General features: G+C 40.0%; 1 protein-coding gene across 16 annotated transcripts in view; it reads left to right on the forward strand.

The window, feature by feature from the left end:
- Positions 1 to 24,849: 24,849 nt before the first annotated feature.
- Positions 24,850 to 26,874, forward strand: part of rnf220a (ring finger protein 220a) — a 117,076-nt gene continuing 115,051 nt past the window's right edge. Inside the window, exon 1 of one of the 16 annotated variants that reach the window (XM_047815536.1) lies at positions 24,850 to 25,250. The gene's annotated coding sequence lies outside the window, so the exon portion shown is untranslated. The remainder of the gene's footprint in view (positions 25,251 to 26,874) is intronic. The other 15 variants (XM_047815531.1, XM_047815530.1, XM_047815528.1 and 12 more) reach the window with 15 other exon arrangements.

A 26,874-nucleotide genomic window follows, 5' to 3' on the forward strand; every position in this document is an offset into this window, starting at 1 on the left:
TCTAAAAAATGAATTTATACTTTTCAGCTCTCCTTCTGTCCACATATTTCTACCACTTATTTAGTATCAGTTTAAGTTTGGTAAACAGGTAAACTAAAAAGGCTTTCTCTGGCTGCAATCAGCTTTTAAAGGACCTAATGTACAAAAGTGTCAAAGTTCTTCAAAGCAGCTGCGCTGGTATGTAAGGCATCACTTAAACATAGCATCCTCATCTTACATTCAAATGAAGACTCACTAGAATTGTAAGAAGAACAGACACTGGAGAAACGGTCAGGATTGTGTGCATGCTGTGAGCTGTTATAAATCAATCTATCAAGGACCTGATCTGCATTCCGATTCGGGAGAAAGGCTTGGCAAGCCCACATCAAGAAACACATCCATTTGCAACCTTATGGATGCAGTGTGGCCACTGGAACCTGCAATAAATCTGTCTCTTTTAAACTCTCTTGATATGCAATTCTTAAGCTGTCAGCGGCACTTCAGATCCCCAAAAGGCCATTGTAATACATGTAGATTATCTTTGTTGGCCAGCATATGTAGAGGCTTAGACCTGATGCATTTCCCCTGCAGACGGACAATGCAGAGAAAGAGGACTAAAGATGTTCTTTTACAGTGAAATATGGAATGAGATTACTGTCATATCCGTGAATGAGAAGAAACCGGAGCAGGATTATTGTAAAACCAATTTACATGCAAAAATGCATCTATTACCAAATATTCACATTCTAAAAAAAAATCCAGATTCAATAAGAAACATTTGTTCCGTCAAAAGCCAAACACAAAAACACAATAAGTCCACTTTTTCAGTCTTCTTTCTCGAAGAGGAGGACGTTCCGTCTCCGATTATGATCATGGCTGATGTAGTCAGCTTGGTGGCGTAGGCACCCGCTGCTCCCCCAAGCGTCTAAATACAGCTTTGCCTAATTACTCACACCATTAGTTTATTGCTCTTATATATTTGTTGGCTATTAGCCACACAGGCTGAGTTAAAGTCCATCCAGCGAAATCTTAATTACTCCAATCTGCACCCATGCACACAGACACATGTAGAAATACAGATACTTGCCTCCACACAGACACACACACACACACACACACACACACACACACACACACACACACACACACACACACACACATAATGTTGTGACAGTCAAGTGCCTGGGTAACGTATTTACAGGATGGTAAAAAAAATACAGTCAGGCAGCTCTGATAGTGTGGCCCCAGAATGCTGATTTGTTTGCGGTTTATGTGAGGAGAGGAATGTCAGAGATTAATGTGCAGAGAGCACTAGGCGTAATTGGACATATAATTATTAGAGCGATGTTGAGGACTGGTTAATATGGGGAGGAGTATGACATATGGTCATAAATGCCTTTGTGGATGTGCTTATGAAAAATATAGCGGGTAGAGGAAGACATTTTGAAGTGGAGCAGCTTCCTCAACTTAACCATTTGTAGTTTATATCATTTAGCAATGTTACTTGTCTTCAAAAACAATGATCAGCCCTTCTGCATGTGAAAAGCGTATGAGAATGCCCCAGCCAAATGTTTTTATGGGTCTGTATGTGGTCAATGCTATGCTGTACCTCTGTGTTGTTAGCATTGATAACTAGAAGGCAAATACGTCAACAGTTGAATTTTCCATGGGATTGTCTTGCATCATTCTGGAAGACACTCTCCACTTGCCTAGATTTCTGCTATGTGACTCAGTTCTTCTGCTTGGGTATGTGTCCAGAAAAAACAAGACTCAAGACTGTAAAACTCTAAAAAAAAACAAAACAATTTGCATTATCTTACTGGGATTTGCCGATTTGCTTTGTAGGTCCTGTAATTAATATTTACAATATTGCGAATGTCTGAAATGTATTTTTTTGGTCAGCTCCTATCCACTAGTTAGTGCTTTCTTATCACTAACAGCTACCAAACTGATGGTTAGTACAGTATGTGTTAGCTCTTAGATACTAGAGCTAAGTAGAAACTAGTAATTGTCCTTCTCTGTATATATGAGTTAAGAGACACTGTTAGTGCCGTGCTGATGGACAAAAGACTGAGTAAATCTATCTCTCTCATCCAGATGACATGGCTGGTTTTATTCTCTTGAACTCAAAAGCCTTTGGATTCATCAGGATCTGAATGCTTTATTATTATTGAAGACATTTATTTACAGTGTACCAAAAGCAATCCAGAAAACTATGAAAGCAAGAACAGAAACACGGTACAAAAGCGAATGACGACTAAAGATCGACTAAAGAGTGCCACGCAACGGGTGACTTAAATACTCGTGCTAATTAGACAACAGTATGTGTCTTGTTTTACACACATGCACTTTATGTAGTCTACTTAAAATGGCCTGTAAACGATGTCGCCTCGTGCTGTATCAGCGTTATCGTGACGACCCCGTTGTTAATTAAAATCTATCTGATTGCACCATACTAAGGCAGTCATTTCAGTTTATATGCAGCACATATTTTATCAAATGATACTGTGCATAAGTAAATGATCAGTCGAACAAGGAGAATTTCCCTTTTGTAGAAGATTCTGACGAAGCTTTTCCAGGAATACAAAGAACTACAATTGTTTCTCATCGTGACTGGATTTTATACTTGAGTGCAAAAATCCAAACAGTAACTTTCCCAATATGTATTTTGCCCACACGTGTTTCATGAGAGAATTATGTGCATTACTAGAATTATATCCTGAAGTCTTTACTGTGCTACAAAATTAATTTCAAATCTCTGATACTGGAGAGTTTTATAAATAATAAAAAAAATATATATTTTGAAACACTAGTAGGTTGTAAAAATCTGTTTGCATTTAACACAATGATAGACTTTTATTCGAATAAAATGTCAATTATTTATTAATTCGTTTATTTATTAGCCTAAAATACATATTTTTAATAGTTGAAAAATAATTGTTGCACACTATGTCTTCTAGAGGAGTATAGCTACTGTATAACACAGCTTACAGGCAATTGCAGATATTTCCAGTACATCTCTTCTGCATAACTACATTTTGTCCTGTGGCCATGTAGCAGAGAGTCATAAAAACCTTGACCTCCGGTGCTTCCTTTTCTTATTATGTTGTGATTTCATCCACAATCATTGCAATACCCTCAAAATGAGGGGGGAAAAAACCCTTTTGTTTTTATCAAATTTCCCTTAACTCGAGTGTGCCATTAATCTCTGCTAACAGGCATTTTAGTGTAGTTTGGCCACCTGGAATGGTCAGTTTCTGAAGTTTGGGGCAGTTATAGTTAGTGAAACATTGAAATATTGGTGAAAAAAATGAAGTTATTTTGGTATAATAATGAAATTATTTTGAAGACAAACAATTCATTTCTAGATCATTAAATGTTAAATGGTTGAAATTGTCTTCTTCTCTTGGTATATAATTATACGTGCATTTTTTTGTGTAGGATCTACTGTGTGTGTGTGTGTGTGTGTGTGTGTGTGTGTGTGTGTGTGTGTGTGTGTGTGTGTGTGTGTGTGTGTGTGTGTGTGTGTGTGGTGTGTGTGTGTGTGTGTGTTTGTGTGTGTGTGTGTGTGTGTGTGTGTGTGTGTGTGTGTGTGTGTGTGTGTGTGTGTGTGTGTGTGTGTGTGTGTGTGTGTGTGTTTATGTGTGTGTGAGTGCACACGCGTAGGCGGAATGATACCCTGGACAGATGTAAAATCAGTATCTGGCATGGCCACTGGCACAATGACCACTGAATACTCGGATACAGGCTCTTAACTGTCCATCTCACCTGTACCCCACACAGTCATTCCCTCTGTGCAAACACACACACACACACACACACACACACACACACACACACACACACACACACACACACACACACACACACACACACACACACACACACACACACACACACACACACACGTCTCATCAGCTCCAAGGCTTGCTACTATCTGCACGAAGCCACAATAGGAGCAATCTGTAATAAAGAGACAGAGAAAGACAGAGAAAAGGGCAGCAGCTGGGGCAGGGAGGCTGAGCAATCACTGAATACTGCATGTTATAGCTGAAGACAGTTCCCCAATATCCTAAAGGTCCTTAGCCATGTAGAGCTAAGGAAAAAAGCAAGAGAAGGAATGACTGAGTGTTTCTTTGTTTTTACAGTGCACTGTACAGCTGTAACCTGTTTTTGTAGTTCACTGAGCTGTGTGTGTGTGTGTGTGTGTGTGTGTGTGTGTGTGTGTGTGTGTGTGTGTGTGTGTGTGTGTGTGTGTGTGTGTGTGTGTGTGTGTGTGTGTGTGTGTGTGTGTGTGTGTGTGTGTGTGTGTGTGTGTGTGTGTGTGTGTGTGTGTGTGTGTGTGCACTTTAGCAAATTAGTTCAGTGCAGGTTATAAGACACCCAGTTGAAAATTAAGTTGCAGTGGCCCATCATTCTGCTTATTTTGCTAATGTAATAATTTTAATTCAAACGATTTACAAGCCTCATATTAAAAAAAACAAAAAAACAACAACAAAAAAACAACAACAGAAACAAATGAAATGGGCTGAGCATGTTTTCTCTAAAATGAATTGTATTAAATGGGCTTTCTTACTCTCATTAGCATAATTGATATCCGAGAAAAAACGCTCAAAAAAAACAAACAAAAACCGTTCCTGCATTTTAAATGACCATTATGTACGCGTGTGATTAATTAGTAATCATACGAGGGAATTGAAGATTAAGAGAAAAGTGACTTGTGCTAAACCACATTCAGTCTTCAGTCTAAACTGCAAGGTCACTTTTGTGAGGCTAGATTGTAACTGGAGTTGATGCCTACAGATTGATATTAAATTATGTACAAGGTAACAATGTGGAAGGATAAAAGCGCATGCGATTGAACTGAAAATGTCACATCCCCAGCCTTGGACGATTCAGTGCTTCTTTGCATAACCTTTTGAAGGTATCACGATAATGGTCCTCTATAACAAACGACCAGTTAACGGCGAATACTGAAATAGGTCGTTTATGTCAAGGCTGTGCATGCTGTTTCAGCAGCATGCTAACTGCTTTTCAGCCCAACGCAGTAGCAGTGGCGACTGTAGACACCGCCAAAAAAAAAAACAACGCAATGATATATGGGCTGCTGTTGAAGGAGACAAGAGATAGGGCAATTCTTTGTACAGAGTGTGGCTCTGATAAGCATTCAGGGCACTTCAAGCAGCATTCAGAGCATTTAGGGCAGCAATTAGCCTCCTGTTCCTCTATCCCGATAATGTCAGACTGGAGACACTGCATGTCGGGATGAATAGCATTACATCAATTCAACTATTTAGCAGATCCTTTGTGTGCTGACTGTTGTGTGCTGTGGGGAAAATGTACAGGCTGCATATGATATGGTAGAGTTGTTTAAATCCAAAAATATAAGGAATGAATAGAAATGATTCTTTTGGAATTCTTGATTCTTGAGTTCAGCAACCAAACAAGTAAGTAAACAGTCCATTATCTACCTATCTATCAGAGCAGAGAAAGTTAAGAGCCTTGGTCAAGGGCCCAACCAGGGGCGGTTCTAGGATTTCATCTTTAGGGGTTTTAGCCCTCAGTGAGAATTTAAAACAAGAAGAGTTTTATATTATATATTATATGACTACACAGTAATTCAAAAGTTATGATATTATTTAAAATGGCAAAAGTGGACACCAAAATATTATGCATGATGTAATGATGCCAGTCTTAAATCAAATCAGTTCATGTATGTGTGCTTTTTCTACGATCAGTGTGTCCAATGAATGCAGTCATTAATAAACAAATATTCACAAGACAAAGAACAAATCAAAAAATATTATTTTTATTTAGTATTGTATGGATTGTTTGCATTAATATTTTGTTTGTGCTATCAACTCTGGTAATAAGAATAGTGAAACTTCACTGCTTTTGGTTGCCGTCTTTGCATCTTTCCGCCGATTAACGTTATATATAAACGCCTCCAGCTCTGACTGCGCGTGCACGCTGCGCGTACCTGTGCTTCTATAAAGCAGACAGCTGAAGACGCACTTTTGAAAGACTACAACACACGCATGTAAAAGCAAAGTAAAAAATCTTGGATGAAACTGATAAATAATTTTCTTTCCCATTGACGATATGTCCTGCATTTTAACGTAATTTTTATTGTTTATTTATTTATTTATTTATAGTTTTAGGGTGGCTGAGATTACAGACAGGGGGCTGAAGCCACCCTAAAAAAGGTCTAGAACCGTCCTTGGGCCCAACATTGGCAGTGTTGGGGCTTGAAACCCAATCCTCCAATCAACAACCCAGAGCCTTAACCGCATGAGCCACCACTGCCACCAAACAAACCAGTGGAAACTCCTCGCACGGGGTGTTTTTCAGGGCAAAATATTTCACACACACCACAGACAATTTAGAGAGGCTGATAAGCCTAGAATGCATCTCTTTGGACTGGAGAAAACCAGAGGATCCAGAAGCACTGGGAGAAAACACAAACTCAGCAAAACATGCTATACTTAAAACGTAGAATGAACTTGTCACATTTAGATTTAACTTCAAAATAATTGGCACCCTTTGTCAAAAGGAACAATAGCAGCATTATCATGACAAATGACATTTTTTTTTATCGTTTTTTTATTTTTAGCTAAATAATTAAAATACTGTGTAAAGATTTAATCTAATAACGTATAATAAATAATTAATTACTTAGGTAGATTTTAAATAGGATATCAATCCTGCCATAAGTAGCATTTGGTGATGTTTCCTAAATGAATAATAATCAGCAGTGTAAGAAACACTTGTACAGGCAAGAGCACATTCAGATTTTTAGATATGCGTGTGTTTTTGGAAAGTGGAGACATGATTGTGTGTTGTAATGCAGGATGGGAAACAGAGTTTGAGGTAGGAAGTCCTGCCATTAGCATCTGATAGTATTTGAAAAAGAATTTAGTGAATTTGATGTGAGTTTCTTTTATATATAAACCAATAGTCTTAGGAGAATTATTTTTTGTTTGTAGTTGGTCCAGTTGTTTTCCAAAGAACATCTGTAATAATTGTGTGTGATGCTCATTTTAAACAGCTGTTTTAACCCCATCTGCATCTGTCGGCTTGTAGGTTTTCTATGTAAAACATACTGGTGGGTATACTGGTATATTGCGTTTTGTTATGATTGGGTGTAAATGGCTGCACTGTGACCCAGACCATTGTAAAGGTTATTTGTATTTTTGCAATTATTGGTAATCCTTTTGCTTGAGAGCAAACTTGATTACGTGGCTAATCCTGGATGTGTACTTGACTGTCTCTGACTGCTAACTGAAGACACCTGAATGGTTTGTATAGTCGTGCAGCAGAGTGTTTTACTTTCAGTAAAGATACCCGCTTTAGAAATTTTGAACATCCAAAAAAACAAATAAATACATAAACAGCAAGATAAACAACATTTTAAGACTTAAGCATTAAGATTTATTAGAAAAATGTTGTTTGCTTTGTATGTGAGACGGTTTGCACTGTGTGAGGCATTGCCAGGTCCAAATCCGAAGGGAACTCTATTTATTATGTTCACTGTGTGAGCAGGCCAGTCAATTAATTTGAACCAAATTAAAAAGCTGTGAAAAGTAAAAGACTACATTAGTGAGAAGCATCATGGTGACGCAGGCCACTTCATTCGGAAATCCTCAGAGACACAGCACAAGGAAATAGAAGACAGTACAGGGATGTAACAAGTATAGTACATAACTGTAAGGACTGCCATGTACACACACACACACACACACACACACACACACACCAAACACACATGCTTATGAGATGCTACCTAGAAAGAGATCTGGCTTGTGCAGCCTGGAACACACACACAGTCAGAAAAATGGGAGTGTGTTGCAGTTAATTGGGTGACCCCTGGGGCCAGAAGAGTGATTTTCCCTTGTGGACATTAATATTGGATGAAGCCTTCAAAGCCAAAGTGTCACTATCTCTCTCTCTCTCTCTCTCTCTCTCTCTCTCTCTCTCTCTCTCTCTCTCTCTCTCTCTCTCTCTCTCTCTCTCTCTCTCTCTCTCTCTCGCTCTCGCTCTACTAGACTGCCATCATGCCAGTCCAACACTACCTTACACATTGCTTTGAAACATAGTGGAAGTACACACACACACACACACACACACACACACACACACACACACACACACACACACACACACACACACACACACACACACACACACACACACACACACACACACACACACACACACACACACACTCTTGCACAGCTAACGAAAATCAAAGACAGCAAGCTGTAATGAAAAAAAGAAAAATCCTCTATTACTTTTGTAACTACTACAATACACAACATGACAACATTATTAACCCTGAATTTCCCAAAACAAAACGGTAAGCCTTGTTTTCAGAAATGTACATGTACTGAAATGCACCTCATAGGAAGTCCCTTCACATTCTGTTAATAAAAACGTTGTGCATTATATCCAAAAACTTGGTTTGGTTTATTAGGGCTTCAGTATGATCTTGTTACATCTTAGGGCATATTTTGGCTTTCTGTCTCTTTCTGTACAATGTATTTATTGTATCTTGGATACAATCTCTGTGAATTAGGTGTACAATCATCTGCATGCTCACCTTTATTCGACATGTGTAAATATTGAATCACGTTCTTTTTACATATAGAGTGAGACACCGCACTCTGATGGAAACTGCACTTCCAATTCACAAAAATGAAATGAAATGTCCCAATGAGCTGCTGGGTGTCAGAATCTGCAAAGTATTCATAAACTTCATAAAATTTTTCATTCATTCATTTATTTTCTACCGCTTATCCGAACTTCTCGGGTCACGAGCCTGTGCCTATCTCAGGCATCATCGGGCATCAAGGCAGGATACACCCTGGACGGAGGGCCAACCCATCACCGGGCACACACACACACTCTCATTCACTCACACACACACACTACGTACAATTTTCCAGAGATGCCAATCAACCTACCATGCATGTCTTTGGACCAGGGGAGGAAACCGGAGTACCCGGAGGAAACCCCCGAGGCACTGGGACAACATGCAAACTCCACACACACAAGGCGGAGGTGGGAATCGAACCCTCAACCCTGGAGATGTGAGCCGAACGTGCTAACCACTAAGCCACCGTGCCGCCCTCATAACATTTTTACCACACAAAATTAAACTAGACACCTTTCCAAGCTAAAACTTTCTTCAGCTAACAGACTGTAGGATCGGTGTAATTGTCAAGAGATTTTCAAGTTTATTGTCAAATTTAAATTCAAATTGTATTGGTCAAAGACAATCATACACAATACGGTGTGCTGTGAAATGGTTTTCCCGCTTGTTTTATTAAAAAAAAAAACGATAACACAATATTCACTGGAAATACAATATACATACAAATAAGGATTTAAATGGAATTTGAAATGAAAATAAAATAAAATAGAATTAGATATACAGAGCAGTGCAAAATAAATAAATAATCAGCACTGGCTGATGACATAAATATAGTGATATGATATGAATATGCTCAAGTGTCTTAAGCATCTATATAGAAAGAAATCCTTATGCTGCAGTTGTACCCTCCGACTCAGACATAGTGCAAGCCTGATAAGTAGAATAGAAACAATTTGTTCTGTCATAACAGGCAGAGTGGGAGATATAGCCTATATTCAACACTTTAAATTATCAATACAATGTGGAAGGTAATAAAGAACACATACAGTACAAGACGTCTGATATCGGTACAGTACGCTATGTGGTAATTATGTGATAATAATCGTTGTCTAACTTAAATTTTTTAATATAACAAAACATAAGAGCTCTCTAGGTATACAGTACATGTATGGCCATTGTACACTAGGTCATCACTTACAATTAGGCCACGTTCACACTGCAGGTAAAAGTGGCCCAAATCTGAGTCAAGTGACCAGGTCAGACTTCTTCAGGAGTAGTGTGAACACTCAAATCTAGCCCAGATCTGAATTTTTCAAATCAGATTTAGACCACTTCCATATGTGGTCCTGAATCAGACCCAAATCTGATTTTTTCCCAATGTGGCCGCAGTGTGAACAACCAAAGCGGATTTTATGTGACTTTTACCTCAATCAACATCTACATTTGTCACAATTATGCGCCGGCGAGTAACAAACGTGACTACGCCTACAAAATGGAGAACAGTGAAGTCAGTGGAGGGAGAGTGAGGTGTTAGACCTAATTAGTATATGGGGAGATGCTTCAATTCAGGCAAAACTATTAATGTTACGGCTGCCATTAAACAAACATTTTGAAAGAAAAGAGAAAATGCTTACTTCCTCCATAACCTCGCCAACTTTTTAGCGCAATGGCGTGCTACGTGTGACGTCATGGTTATTGTTATCGTTTGCGCATACGGGTCAGTTCGAAACAGCAAACAGTTCATACTGGTATCTGATATAGGCCACATTTTAAAAGGTAATGTGAACAGCCAAACAAAACAAAAAAAAAATCAGATCTGAGCAAAATATCCGGATTGAGCATTAAGACTTGCAGTGTGAACGTGCCCTTATTTAGCCACTAACAGGACCCCAACATTTGAATGTGTTAGTTTAAGTTCTAGCTCTACCAATGTTTTGTGTAGAACAGTTTAGCTAACTCATAATTCATCTTCAGTCAGATTTAACCAAGTAGAGTCAGTTTGCTCAGCTAGTCGGCTTTGGTAAAAGCTCGTAGGGACACACGTAATGATTAGATATACTTTCCAGACAGAATAAAGTTCTTCTCTTATGGTTCTTAAAGTCCACTAACCAAACCAACCCCATCAACTTGACTTTAAAAATATAAATATCTTCTTCATGTGCTCTGTTTTTTGTTGCTCCTTGACACCCGACAGGCCCGGCACTGTAAATCAGGCCTCCTCGCAGCTCAGGATGTTGAGTGTTTCATGGCTGATCATCTTAGATTTATCTCCAAATATACTGCTGCGGAATGTACTGTCCACTCAGACAAGTTGTTTTGCCGGGATTTGCTCTCTGTTAGAAAGAGTTATGTACACGCAGCACTTTATGTCTGGAGTGGTGGGGACAAAGCCGTTTACCACCTATAGCACAGGGGCTTTCTAAATCCACTTATCAATCTCAGTGCCGTCGGACAAATTCTCCCTGGCAGCCGACGCTGGAGAGATGGAGTCTTCTTTATGGAATCGCTCGCTCTGTGTCTACATGTCTAGGGCTTTTTAAACCACAAATACATGCAGAAGTGAAACAAGGCTGTATTTCAGGTTCATTACACACACAAACTTTTTTTGTTTATTATGCCTGTGGATGAAGGCGTCTTTTTTTTTTTTTTTGGATGAGGAGGAATGTTTTAGAAAATGTTAAATGAATTTCATCTGATAATCAAATGAATGGGAGCATGCATGAAAAAAAAAAAAAAACAATAACTCAGCCGAAATTAAATTCCGTTTTCGTTTATATTTTTTTATATGATTGAAACCTGACTTCACTTTTACTATCTCGTCTCTCCTTCTCTCCCTCTCTCTCTATCTGTTTATCTATAGCTTCCGATCTCTTTGTCCGTAGCTCTCTCTCTCTCTGTATTGCGCTCTCTCGCTCTCTCTCTCTCACACACACACACCCACCCACACACAGGATGACCTTTGGTATTTAGTGGTGAAAGGGCAGGGCCTGCACATTGCAGCCGCTAGTGTTGATCTGCGGTGGCCTGAAGCGAGGCATATGTCTGTTAACAGCGGGTGACAGATACAGGTGTCACTATCCAGGCTTTCCAGCATGACCATGGGCTATGGCTACATATCACTCTCCCTCTTTTTAAAAAACTCTACCTCACTCTATTTCTCTCTTCCTCCTCTTTGTCTTTGTGCCGACTTTTCTGTTCCTCTCTTTATCTTTCTCCTTCTTATGTATCATTCTGCTCTCTTTTCTCTTTTCCTTTCCTGCGCTTTCTTTTGCCGTCCTTCATCCATCGCCTTTCTCCTCGCTCTCCGTCTCTCCCTCCCTCTCTTTCTCTGTGCCGCTGCCTGAGGGCTGTGAGGATGGCAGGACCCATGCTAATCACGGGTGACACATCATTGAGGGGAGCGGGCTGTTTGCTGTCAGCAGTGTTTTTGGTTCATAATTATTTCACGAGTGTCACGTCAGTGTCAGGCTCCAGGCGAGCCGGAGAGACAGGCGGCCTGCGGAGGGGAGAGATGGAGGGAGGGAGGGAGGGAGGGAGGGAGGGACAGGAGAGAGAAAGAGAAAGAGAGAGAAAGAAGGAGGGAGGGAATGGGGGATGTCACTAGACCTCACTGTTAGCCATTTTCTGCCCAACACTTGCACTTGTTCACTGTCGCGGAGAGAGAGAGAGAGAGCGAGAGAGAGAGAGAGAGAGAGAGAGAGAGAGAGAGAGAGAGAGAGCGATGTGAGAGAGAGGGGTGTGATTAAGGCTGTAGGGTCACTCTTGGGACTTGTTTTCTAAATCACTGTCAGATTTCTGGGAGCGTCATGTGCACACAGGGTCATAAGAGAGCTCTCACAAATGTGATTTGGACTGACTTAGTGTCGTCATTTTATACTGAAACAATTTAAAGACACAATTCTGTCTCGTGTGACAAAATCTACAGTTACAGAGTAGAAACACATTTTCTGTCTTTGATGATGCCTTACTAAGACCTTAGGATTTTTATTTGAAGGCATGCTCTTTGTTAAACTTGTTTTCATCAGCACTGTAACAAGACAGATGTATAGAGCCGATTCAGCCTCTGTGCTGCTTTACTTCTCGTGTGTGAATATTTGGATTTAGAGTTTGCTTTTAAAAAAGGTTATAACAGGTAATAAATTAGTCCGCTACGCTTTGAAATCAATTTGATTTAGGTTACATGAAACAAACCCAGAAAAAAGATCAAGTGAAAGAGAAAACAGACTTTGAGGAAAGACGAAGAAGCTAAGGTTCGGACAAAGGTGGCAGCGAGAGCATCCAGTAGAAGGTAGGAAGAACAAAGAGTGTAGCAAGGGCTTGCTTTTTTACTCCTCTTTCTCTGGTGTCACGGGCGTCAGCGGCGCAGGGGAGGAGGGAAGCAATCAATGATTTAAACAATAATGCTGCTCTCTGTATTCCCTGTCACACTCGCGCCTGCTTGCCGCTTCGAGGACTGTCACACACTGTCTCCAGCTCGACAGCTTATCTCCCGCATCCTGCTACTCCATCTTGTAGCTGTCCGCCAGTGTCCTCGTTCACACACACACACACACACACACACACACACACACACACACACACACACACACACACACACATGCACACACACACTCCTTTCACTCCCACTCTCCATTGCTCTCTCTCTGTGAGCAGACTCTGTTACTCACATGATGCCTTCACTCCTGGTTAATACACTGTGTCCCTCTGTAACCCTCCATCTCTTTGGTTCCACACCTCCTCCTCTACCTCCTCTTCACTCGTAGGTTGGAGTGGCAGGGCCACCGCTTTAATGGAGGCTTCTTTCCTGCTTAAATATGGAAGGCCTTTGGCTTGGCATTCACAAAAGCGTGTGGTAAACCACTGAGGAGACAAGTCGACAGTAACCCAGTGTATCGTAGATAACTCCCTTATCTTTGCCTCGCTCTGAATCCCAGTCGCCCATATACACCCAATTCCACCTGCCATTTCACACAGTCTGCCTCGTGCTTAAAGATATCACCTTAAATTAAGGCAACGGGACAAACAAATTACATCTGTCACCTCCGGTTTTCACCGAGCCGACAGGAATTCAATATGGGCAGCCATGTTTGTTCAGTGGACTTCTAATCACACTTCTCTCTGATCACCGACTTCAGCGAGGCGACTAGCTTGCACCCTAACCAGAAGCGCCGAGGCTAAGGTTCAGAGGTTACAGAAGTCGCTCCTGTCTCTAACCTGCACGTGTTGAAAGGTAATCTGCAGAATCAATGGATTCGTGGGGACAGGCTTCTCAGGGGAATGGTAACCCTGTGCCATCAGGCAGGGCATGGCAACTCTGCACAGCTAGAGGTCAAGGGTCAAGTCATCCACCCACATGGCTGCCAGGACATTTCATCATTGGCTGTTGTGGAGGAAAGAAGTACAGATTGGGGAAAAGCATGTAGCTACGGGATCAGCAGCTAGCTACTCTAGATGATTTTCCTAACATACTGTACAGAGTTATTGCAGGACCAGTTACTGAAAGGTCATCATAGATGGAGGATCCCACTATTGAAATGGAACTTTTACTTTAAAAAAATGTACTTTAAATTGTATTATTAAAATATAGGAAATTGTAAAAACAACAACAACAACAACTACAACAAACAATTAACAGGGATCAAAGTAACAGGGTATTTATTTATATATATTATTTATTTTTAGGGTAGAATTAGCAAATACTCAAAACATGGTTAACATGTTTCCATGCTAAGGACAATTAATAATTTAATTTCTGAGACGTACATTGAAAGTGACCTCATCAGTCAATATCACAATCAGTTTGAAAAGTAAACTTTTAATAAACTTTTGTCATTTTGTTAACACGACCTCAGGGACATTTGGGTGATGCCACTTCTTGTTGAACATGTGACTTCTTATTAAATATTCCTAATATTCCTAATATTTAATATTTCAGATGTTGTAGGTTTATTATTTCAGACGTTGTAGGTTTTAGTAACGTGTCAAAAGTTATGTATGTGGAGCTTAACATGGATTTATTAAAAATAAATAAATAAATAAATAAATCTGTGTGTTTTTGTAAAAAAAAAAAATCAATGAGCATGAAACAGATACAGATAGAAATATAGATAGTGGCATATTGTGTTAGAATTGTACCATAAAGATAACATAGGGGAAGAAGCAAACGTAGGACATCCTCAGTCATAGTTGATGTAAATCCGATCCGAATGCCGCTCCGTCGGTCTGAAGATCAGAGTCAGAGTGCGATGGCTGCCTTATTCCATACCGCCGAGCCCATACTTTTCCCTCAGGTCTCCAGCCACACCCACACACTCAGATCAGAGGTCAACGGTCACCACACAGGATAATTACACATCTTTGTTCTTTCTCAATCTGACACGAGCGGTTATTAGTACAGGCTGAGTTTTCTTAATGATGACAGAACTCGTTGTCAAACTTAATGAACATGTGTCAAATGATCTCTAGAACAACTGCTGAGGAAAGACATTCAAGACTGTTGCCAGGTCCTGGGACTGCATCTGTGATACTGTACATCGCTATTACGTTTGATTCATTTCATTTGATTCATTTGTTTACATTACATTATATTTATCCTTCGATTGATTTCCTATGTGGTTTTACACATGTTGGTATTGTGTGAATTAAAACTGTATCACAGGAAGCAGGAGCTTTTTAATGTTTAAAGAAGTACACAAGTACAGTTGATCCTGGTCGAGAACAAGGTTTGTCGACTCTTTTGCTCTCTGTGCACCGGCAAGAAAAAATACACTCAGCTTAGGTGACATGACAAAGCTTCAACGCTGCTCAAGATGTTGTGCTTCATGCCTCTTGGTTGATTCAGCTTGACATAAGACCTTGTGCCTGTTGTGGTTCTGATGTGTCCTAATATGCCACAATGTACTGTAAGTAATGTGTGAAGGTTTCAAAAAATAAATCAAATGATCTTGACTGGAAAAATACATATCTAAACAAAATGTAAATCAAATGTCAATTTTTTGATGGTGTGGAGATCCTCCACCAGATCATCCACCAGACCTTTTTAAATAATGAAGGAACTGACTGAATTCAGTTCAGAATCCAATATTTTCTTTTCTTTAAGATTAAAAACATTTAAAAAATTGTAAATCACTGGTCAGTTGTCCTGTCAGATCAGTAAAGCGCTCAGAGGTGGACTGAGTTAAAGTGATTCGAATCGATTCACGAATCAAGGCAAATGATACACAAGAGCTTGTGTATATTTAAGCTCTAATGAGGAGAATTAATTAGATTAGAGAGCTGTGTGTATCACTACTAAGATAGTAGAAAGAGTGACATGAGTCAACTTCCCAAAGGAGATCTGTTACGGTTCCCTCCTCCTCTTCTCGACACTTTCCTGGGTCAAACCATGTTTACACATTTGACACTGCAGGTGGCCTCTTTAAAAATACATGAACAATAAATATAATCCACCTCCTACTCCCCCTCCACGTACACACACACACACACACACACACACACACACACACACACACACACACACACACACACACACACACACACACCCACACCCACACACACACACACACACACACACACACACACACACACACACACACACACACACACACACTTAGTGTCCACTCTCTCCAGGACCCATCTGCCCTTGTTTGGTGAGTCCAGTTAAATGGAAGACAGGAAATGGGAATGAAAGGCAAAGCCCCCTGCTCTTCCAGGGTGACTAATATCCTTTGAGTCAACATCAAGCTATCCTCTGCAGCACAGGCCCTATCCGAGCTTTATCTTCTACACCGGGCAGCACCACGCAGCTCCATAATGAGGCCCATTTCAGCTCCTCATCCTCAGTCAAACGAAGACGGCCGATGGCTTTTTTTCCCTCACTGGTAGTCAGGCTCAGCGTGTTCTGAGAATATAAGACGCTGCTTTCATTCATGAGCCAGTTGATAAATGTCAACAAAAAAAAAAGATAAATGTCTGAAATTTTGTCAAATTTCAATCAGTCGAATAGAGTCCACAAATTACAAATCGGATTGAATTTTCCATTCAATTTAACTGGAATGTTGTAACTTTGACCGATCAAAAATTTCATCCTTATATCTGTCATGTTTACAAATCCATTTGCTCTTCAATGCCGGTATGTTGCATGGCCTAAACTTTTAAGGATCCATCTTGTGACATTCATTAGGGTAAAAATGTGATATTATTGGAGTTTGTTCAATGTGACATTACGGAGAAGTGCCAAAATGAGATGCAATTGCATCATTAAACAAATGACCTCTTGAAAAGACAGCAAAAACACTAGCACAAGGACAAGGCTCTGAACAGGACATCCATCAATCTTGCAGGATCAATTTTCCAAAGGTCTCCTGAGCAGGGATAAAGGCAAACTGAGGTTAATCTGCCGAAATTATGTTCTTATTAATAACCATTTTTCAGATATCTAATGCCTGTGGAAGAGTAACTCAAATGTTAATCAAAAGTGATAGCAAATTCCGCTGTCTTCTTCCACCCCAAAAGAAAAGTCGGAGGCTTTCTGCTGGCGAGCAGAAAAAAAAATCACATTTTCTCTTTTCATTTATTCTGTAATCATATTTCTCTGTTTGCTTCCGCAATGCAATTTCCCCCACCGTGTTGTCCTACAAACCTGGTATACAAGCAAACCTTAAAAATCTCTTTCATTTTTAACATTGGGTTAACAAAGCAACAGTGTTTCACGTCGCTGTAACAGTTTGGCGTGCAATTACACTTCATTTGTCCAGATGAAAACATCTGAAAGCATTTGTCTGACTCCAGCTGTATGAGAATATTCATGTCTTTGACTTTCTACACTCAGAAGATAATTATTGTTATTACCATCACGGTTGAAATCACTCCACAAGGACATGTCATGACAGCTAAAATCCACACACACACACACACACACACACACACACACACACACACACACACACACACACACACACACACACACACACACACACACACACACACACACATACACACACTCTCTCTCTCTCTCTCTCTCTCTCTCTCTCTCTGTCTCTCAGAAAATGTCTTATTAACACCTTTCGAAATGCTAATCAATGCCTTTTTTTTCCCTCTGTGTCTTTACCATCTAGGACAATAAGTTTTATGTATACAATTATCCATTCCTTCTCCTCTATCCTCATGAATACATTTATAGCTACTATAACATTATTGATTTAGCCATAACGCTTTGTCATTTCTGTATCATAAACAGGTCCACGACGTCTAAACAGATGTCGGCAGGAACAATAGGGTTTAGTGTAAAACACGACCGCTCTGACAGGATATATGATTAGCTGCTGGCGGCTGTGAAAGGGATGGCTTGACATGTGCACAAAAGATGGGCTCTCCCTTTCAGAGGCAAATAAGAGGCCGCGAAGTGGACATCGCACTGAATTGCGCACGCGGGAAAGAGGTGTGAGAGCCCAGGGTGCCTATTTCTGAAAGAGCTGAGGGAAAAAATCAGTCAGCATCCATAAAACTGATGCAGCACACACACACACACTGTACACGCATACAAAACACTACTCGGTGGACAAAAGTCACTTTTCTCACAAGCGCTAGGGTTAAGAGATACAACAGGGCTGGGAATTCAGGGGGACATGAGCTCTTAAACAAAGCACAAGCACACTTTTTTCTTCATGCTAGAGGGTTATGTTTAAAATGCAGCCCTGCATCAGTTATCTGAGGCCAGCTCTGATGCTCGTAGCAGTACGAGAGCGATCTCTGTGTTAGACGCAGCCATATGATATGGCAATTAGTGTAATATATTGTCTTTATATTATCCTCCATTCATTTTAAATATGCTCTTCATAGACGCAAAGCAGACACTGCACCAGATGGAGGACTGATGCGGCCAAGAAGAGCCTTCTGGAGGAGTGTGAGACGCTTAGACTTTTTTCCCCTGCTATCGATTTATTTTTTAAAAATAGAGTTAAATACTTATTTGTCCAGAACTAATAAAATAAAAAAACATAGGAAAATGTCATGTCCAGCAGTTTGGGTTGAAGGAGAGTAGGGAGGTGGGCAGTAATAATAATAATAATAATAATAATAATAATAATAATAATAATAATAATAATAATAATAATAATAATAATAATATCAGTGTTAGTCTTAGATTTTATATTTTATATTTTTTTATCTTAGGATTCTTTAATCTTTTTAAGGTCCAAATTTTAAGCCTAAGGTTTTTTTTTTCTTTCTTTTTTTTTTTACCTGTTTGTGCTTGAAATGTTTTGGTGCCATCCATAACAAATATAATTAACCAATGTTAACCGTTTCTTGTCTTATACTAGCTCTGTCGCACATACAGTACACTGATAGATTTGATTTTATATCAATCTACTCAAAGCATTTTCCTTCGATTGTGACAAAAAGCAAAAAAGTGGGAAGAGTGTGCTTTACAAGTCTTAACAAAAGTAGACGAGATCGGGGGAAGGAATGGAAATGGGCGTGGATATGAGTCTATAGCATCACTTCCTGCTATATATACTCGGTGACTTTTTGAATGATACTTGAACTCATACAAGTAACTATCTTTGATAATAAATTGTGGAGCTCCTACATAACGGTTGTCAGATCTGCTTAAATAATATAATGAGATATAATGAACTTCACTGCATATCCAGCCAGTGGATTACAGTTCAGTGTTATTTAATAACATATAAACATTTTTGATGTGGACTCACAATCTTCAAGCCAAAGAACAGGTTTTGGATATCAGATAGTCATGCTGGACACTCTGAATTCTTTGTAAAATAAATTTACAATTAATCATTCGTTTCATTCGGTTAGTCGTCTTTAGGTTCCACTTTCTCTCGGTTAGGGCCATGATGGACTTGGAGTGAATTGGAAATACACCCTGAATGAGACATCGTTCCATTTCAGGGTGTCAATGCATAGACACAGGGTAATTTAGAGTAGCCTACCTGCCTGATGGTATATTTTAGGAGATGGGAGTAAACCAGAAAACCAGAAGGAAAACCCAACAACTTAACAGAGGCACAACAGTAACCTGAGCTCAGTATCAAAGCAGCAACCCATGAGACATGAAGTGGCAGCACAACCCACTACACTAGTACTGTATGTTGCCCCTCAAATTTACATTTTCGGTTTAGTGTTTCACAAAAATCATAATTAACTCATAATTTACCTGCAGCCAAAAAATGGAATTTGCTAATCGTTGTGTCCACAATCGAAAGTGTTCAGCATCGAACGCCTTTGTCATGTCACACTCCATAGTGGAGGTTAATGACTCATATGAAAGAGAACTTTATGAATTTGTAGTCTCTCTGTTTTTACATATTGCGTATTGGAGGCAATATTTACACAGAAATCTTCCCCCAAATCGTTCTTCTTCGGATGTTTATATCTTCAAAGTAAATATGATATTAAACCCATTTACTCTGTCTGAGATGCCCCAAGTGATTGTTCATAAATTAAATTTGAAGATGTTACCTTCAAACACAAAATATCTGTGTAAGTTTATCCCAACAGAGAAAAAAAACAAACACTCACAATGAAAGTCGACAGTTTCCTGACTAATTTTATATCAGACTTACCACAAAGGGGTAACACATTTGTTTATACCGATTGAAAATATCTGATACTTCAATTTTTCCAATTTGTCCCAGTGTACTGTTAAAAAGGGTTAATGGAATCATGAAATATTTGCTCGGTTGTCAAGTAAAAAACAACCAGTTGACTACGAGTCTAGGATGCTTCATTACTTTGTTACTTAACCAAACAGCGCTGATTCTGCTTTACACCAATTTACTGTCAGTTCAATAATTCACAGCTAGATGAGTTTATAGCCCTGTCTGGGCAAGCTTCTAAATCTGAATGGCCAAATAACAAGATTTTAGCGATAGGCTTCTAAATTACCCTGGGATTTGTCGCTGCTTGTTTGTCAGTTGGCTTGTGCTTCAGGTCATCGGTGGCATTTGCTTGTGTGTCCCCTAATTGCTGAGTTGCACACAGACAGATGAGTGTTGATGCCTGATGCGGTGGATGATGGAAGCACTAATAATGTGCTGTTATCGGTGCAGGAAAGGGAGTGCTAGGGTTGAGAATTGAGAGTCACACACTTTGAATTTCCTAATCTGTTCTGTTTTTAACAAAGCATCGAATGGAAATGTAAGCAGTAAAGTTTGTGTATAAACAGACCGGCTTACTGCGATGAGAAATTAGTTATAAAATGTACATTGAACATGTTAAAAGTTGTTTTAGTGCTTTTTTTTAGAGAACAAACAGCGAAAGAGAGCAAATGTAAATGAAAGCAAATTCTCACATTCAAATGCAATACTGTTTCTATAGTAACACTGGGGCTGGTGTAGCGGATAATTGTTCTTCGGGTCTTCAAGACAGAGGACCTTTTGTATTTTTAAGTTTCCCGGTAACAAAATGTGAGCTTTTTTGCCTTAATATGCCTCTTCATGAGAGATCGACATTGGATATTAGAGGAGCTCAATGATTTTGCGGATATTCCACAAACTTTACTGGAGATAATTACTGATCAACTGTAACTGTTGGGAATTTGCTGTGATGTAAGAGGAATAAAACACTCCAGAGCATCCTGCTATAGTAAAATAATCTGCTCTGCATCTTACATATCAAATTACTAGTATACCATAAATGTTCAAATCCTGCTTCCTCTAGTGTGTCTACTCTTAATGCATGTTGATTGAAACCGTATCAATTCTGTTACTTTGCACTTGTATCCATTTCAGCTGGCAAAATTCGACATGCTTTCAAATGAGGTTAGTGGTTTATATTACAGATAATACACATCTGTTTACAAATGACATTATATCGGCGTACTATAGAACCTTGATCCTAATTTCGTAATGTGAGAATAGGAGATATGAAATGGAAGGAAACCTCATTCACCCGTTAACCCCACACCAACAAAGCTACGGTTCAATTTTTTTTTAACAATATTCCCTCAATCATTTCCCATCTAATGAAGCAGCAAATAGGATAACAAGGCCCTGTAGATTTGTAGGCCGTCACTGGAAATTAACACATTTATGAGCTCTGTCTATATTAAACAAATCATTGATTTTATGTATGGGAGTTATAACGCCATATCCTGGTGCTGACTCCTGATTGGACGTTCTGCTGTTCAGTCTCCGCCCACCCTTCTGTGATCGCAATTCTTTCATAGAGAGGAGGAAGAAGAGAGGTGCCCGGTAGACCACCATGGTGAGGAAATGAAACCATTGCTCCTCAAACAGCATGGCCCCCCTTGGCTGGACTGTAACACACACACTTTAGTTATATATGAAAGCTTGGTGTGTGCGTGCATGTGTGTGTGTGTAGTTGGGGTGGTGGGGTGTCTGGAAGGATTCTGCCATTTTTAGAGCCCCTTCCACTTCTTGCTGTTTGATCATGTTGCACTGCCTCACTTAGAGATGGCTTCTTCTCTGCTCACTTTCTCTCTCCATTCTGTCTGTGTTCTATTCTGAGCCCCCCTGCTCAGGCAGACACACACAGCTGGATGGTGCAGCAGACCTTGGCGTGCTGCTGGGAACGCTGTGTGTCTTTGGGTCTGAGACTAAGATAAGACGGGAAGCCCTTAATGTAATTTCAGCGGAGGAGGGCGATCTGCCCCATGCAGCTCACACGCTGGGCCGGGGTTCCTTTAATGTAAGGCGGCCTCTAAAGTGCACTATCACATCAGACAGGTGGCGGGAGGGAGAGACAGAAAGCGAGAAAAGAGAGCCAGAGAGAGAAAGTACAAGTAAATGAGTCACAATAGAGTCTCCCACTTGGACATACTCATTAAATCTTTCTCTCTCCCACTCTGTTACACAGACTCCATCCATTTCTCCTGACTTTTGCGCTTTCCTTTTCAGCTGTTAAACGGAAATGTTTCATTTAAGTATCCATCAAGATTTTTTGATGCCAAATCCCATCACATCGACTACACACTCCAGGACTTGGTCACACTAACATTTCCACTATGGTCAAATAGTGATTTTATTCTTCTGTGCAGGGTACAGAGGAATACACCATTTCATTTAACACATCATACCACCCTGTACGCTTCCACCGCTAAGTGACAGAAATGAATAGCCGTGCGAGACATGCATCTGACAGACAATAATAAAGAGACATTCGTCATCCCCCAGCACTGCTGTATTACAGGGGCCATCTTTTCTCTGACTCCTTTTCGGGGCCCGGAGCTGCAAAAGTAATAATTAAGACACGAGTGATGGGTTGAAATAATGTCTCTGTTATTAAAGGTGCCAACTACTTCTAAACAATGTCTTGCTCAATTACTGTGTGACCCTTCATTATCTGGACATTTCAGGGAGTCAAATAAAATGATGGCATGTGACTCTTTTGAGTGCTGGAGATTTTGATGGCTTTTAGTCGCTTTTGTGCCGGTGTTAAGTGTGGAAACAGACATTCATGGGTGGGGGTTTGCTGGATAAAAGAAGGCTAACATGTTTAACAACTTTAAAAGGGTTGTCAGGTTTGATTGACTGCTTTACAGGATGGTGCCTGCATGTCCAATTCACTATACACAAGGTCAAACCTTTAAATAAAAATTACACATATAAATAGAAATATACACAGCAGAAAGCTCAAATTGTATTGTCCAGCCCAATAGGATATACATAACTTGGTGAACATTCTCCCAACCTGCAAAAGATAAGAAAACACTTCATTCCAATAGAAAATGACATCAAACAAATGATCATACTTTGTTTCATGGTTATATTACCTTGAATCCCTATGACACTACATCGAACTAATGAGCTGTTAGCACATGAATGGTGAAGTGAGAAGAGACTATTTGCAGATGAATGAGTCCCTCCAGCTACTGCACCTCAACTTTAGATCTCCAGAGCTCTTACCTTGCTTGTAATGGAGCCATCTTAACGTGTTTGTTATCTGATAGAGTCCTGAGAGAATGTAAAAATGTTCTAAATCAAATGAGAGAGAGGGAGAAAGAGAGTATGTCTGCTTAAGCCTTGGTAAAAGGAACAGCCTGCCAGCCCTCACCAGTCCATTTAGAAACGATGTTTAAGAGACTGAGGCCTGAAATTTGATTTTGAATGGAAAGGGACCTGAGTCGTGGATGGCCTTTTTCCTTTTTGTGCTCCAGTCGAGGGCATTAACAACACAACGGAGTGCTAATGGTTAGATGCATGTGTGTATCTGCAGCATTTTACCATCACCATGTGCAAAAATTCCTGCCAGCAGATCAATTTCACCTGTGTAAAGAGGTTTATTAAAGGCCAAACCCATAATTAGGTTACATGGTAAGTTTCATGCTTTGACTGTGACTAAACTGCAGTGTAGTTCAACCTGTTTCCAGCAGGTGGATGAGATTGATGAAGAGAGTTCATTTAGGAAACTCCCTCATCCCAATCCACACTAGTGTACTAAACAGCGTGTCAAAATAAAACAGCAACGTAGATGGCTAAATATTTTTGACATCTTATTTGGACTTCTTGCTTTCAGACAGGGGATAAGTATAATGAGCTGAATCAGCTCTTTTGGTTGACCATTGTGTGTTTTTTTTTTGTTTGTTTTTGTTTTTTTTTAATGAAGAATGTATTAATGACATCAGATTTATAGCTATATCCTGCAGAATTTATGAATGCAAATGTCTTTGCACAGCATATCCATGTGATTCAGTGAGAGGAGTGCCTAATAAAATCTCAACATTAGGATGCAAATTCAGAAATGACATCTTAATAAAACAACAACAACACATGAAGCGCTTATTTAGTTCTTATAGTATACATTTCTATCCAGTTTTACAGATGATTATTCAACCAAGTGATTTTCACGTCTAGCTCATGTGCAAGTGGTCAAACGAACAGCATTAATAACGATTTATAACGAGTTATTTACAAGACAAAAACCAAAGTCTCCAGTGTGTCGAAGTGTAGATGCTCGGCCCACGCGCTGCACTGGCGTACACTAGCTTTGAAGCACACTTACCCGCGTCCACATGCGCTCCGCGCGCCATTGCGCACTTTAATTTCTTCCCGGACTTTATTTCACACATAGTGTCTTCAGCGTCGAGGTTTCAGTGAGAACCTAATTCGCCCCCAAACGGGCCCGAAATCCCCTCGGGGAACACGGTGGAAGGAAGGAAGGGGGGTCGGTCTGATGGGGGGAGTGTTGAGAGAAGAGGAGAAGCAGGTCAGTCAGTGAGCGGATCGGGCGCTGAGCGGCAGCACTGCACCTCCGACACAGCGCGCCAGGACCGTTAACACATCCACCTCTCTCTCTCTCTCTCTCTCTCTCTCTCTCTCTCTCTCTCTCTCTCTCTCTCTCTCTCTCTCTCTCTCTCTCTCTCTCTCTCTCTCCCCTCTCTCTCTCCCTCTCCCTCTCTCTCCGTCTCTGTGTGTCCGTGCAGTTTACCCCCTCATCGATACGTGCAACTGATACTACCCGGGAAAACTCGACCTCACACGGCGGTCGTCTTGGCTGTGTGTGCGCGCTACAAACTTTTTCCTCGCATGCTCCACGGCTCTCTCTGCGCCTGGCACGGACCACGGAAAAAAAAGTTTCGCTTGTGCGGGATAAAAGGACGCCCAGGACCTGCCAAGGAATTACTTTATACACCGTAAGTGCTTCTAAATGCTTTGATAGAAATGTTTTGCCCTCGACATGGATTGTTTTGCCGATCTTGCGGTGTGTGTGTGTGTGTGTGTGTGTGTGTGTGTGTGTGTGTGTGTGTGTGTGTGTGTGTGTGTGTGTGTGTGTGTGTGTGTGAAGTGTCGCGTGTCTGTGTGGAGCATTGACTAAGAAGTTAGTATACAGCTCCGAGTATTAAGAGATGTCTTAATAGGTTTATAACCAACATCTGTATTTTATCGGACGTTCTTTTACGCACAGAAACTCGCTTATGTTCTTGATTAGATTTTAATCAATGGCTTTAGGTTTAAGGACCAATCCCGGGTTTACTGTGACAGTTAAACACAAATATATTAAAACAAAAAGCATAGCAGACTGTAATGGAGTGAGTTTAAAACTATGTAGGTTTTTTGTTTGTTTGTTTTTTCTTTTTTTTTTTGAAAGAACAAAAATTGAGCAACACCTGCATGGCCTCTTCGACCATGAACTGTTCTCAGCATAGAATAACTTTACTCATCTATATGTAGCAAGTAATGTTCAGATACACAAATACAGAAAGTAGCAAAGAGAGCAATTTATCACCCCAAGTTATTCAAAAAAACCCATGCGAAATAAAATGTATTTTTTTTCTTCTTTGAAACCCAGACACTATCTGCTAACAAGTAAGTCATGTGCGCTGGCAGACGCATGGACTTTGTTTTTGCTTTGGTACTTTTTAATACAAAACCACGCTTGCTTGCGCGCACACGCGCTAACACATCAGTATAGTGTCTTGTAATGTTTAACAGTCCTAATCTCTATAATTATCCAGAAAAAACGCTCAGTGCCACTTGATCAGAGATAGTGGACGTTAGGGGAAGTGATTTTTATTTTTTTTAATTTTTTATTACTGACTTTACCTTTCTAGGTTATTAAGGCGCACAACAAAAATGATTTAAATAATTAAATAACCAATTTTACACCCTAAGTCTTAGCGCCACAACGGGCGCGCGCGAGTACACACACACACACACACACACACACACACACACACACACACACACACACACACACACACACACACACACACACACACACACACACACACACACACTTTTAACTTCCTTAACTTCACCCTGTAACGGATTCTTAAGTTTGGATGCGCGCTTTATTAGTACAGTTTAGCGCAAATAAACTACACGGAAAACCAAGTCAAGTGCTTGCCAGCGTCAGGAAACACCTGTTTAAATAAACAGGATAATTACTAGCTTTTACATCCTGTTCACCAAAAAATGAAAACAACAAAATACACTCTTTCCCTCTTTGTGATCAGTTTCTCATAGCAGATCCACGCACAGAGACTAAATCTCCTACTCGGGTCAAAATTCACAGTAAAATTGCTGTAGGGTTTTAAAATGCTTTTATCAGTTATTTTCAAAGTGATTATGAGATTTAATATATCAGTACAAAAAAGTGTACATATTTAAATGGGCCTGTGCGTGGCCAAAGGGCGATACAATAGAGTTTTATTTCTTGTTATTATTAATCTATATAAAAAAGAAGAATTTCTTTTCAAAGTTTTTTGAAGCACATAACAAGGAATATAAACTACAAGTGGATTATTTTTTCATCCA

This window comes from Tachysurus fulvidraco, chromosome 1 (assembly GCF_022655615.1).
Source record: "Tachysurus fulvidraco isolate hzauxx_2018 chromosome 1, HZAU_PFXX_2.0, whole genome shotgun sequence".
In the NCBI taxonomy this organism is placed as follows: Eukaryota; Metazoa; Chordata; class Actinopteri; order Siluriformes; family Bagridae; genus Tachysurus; species Tachysurus fulvidraco.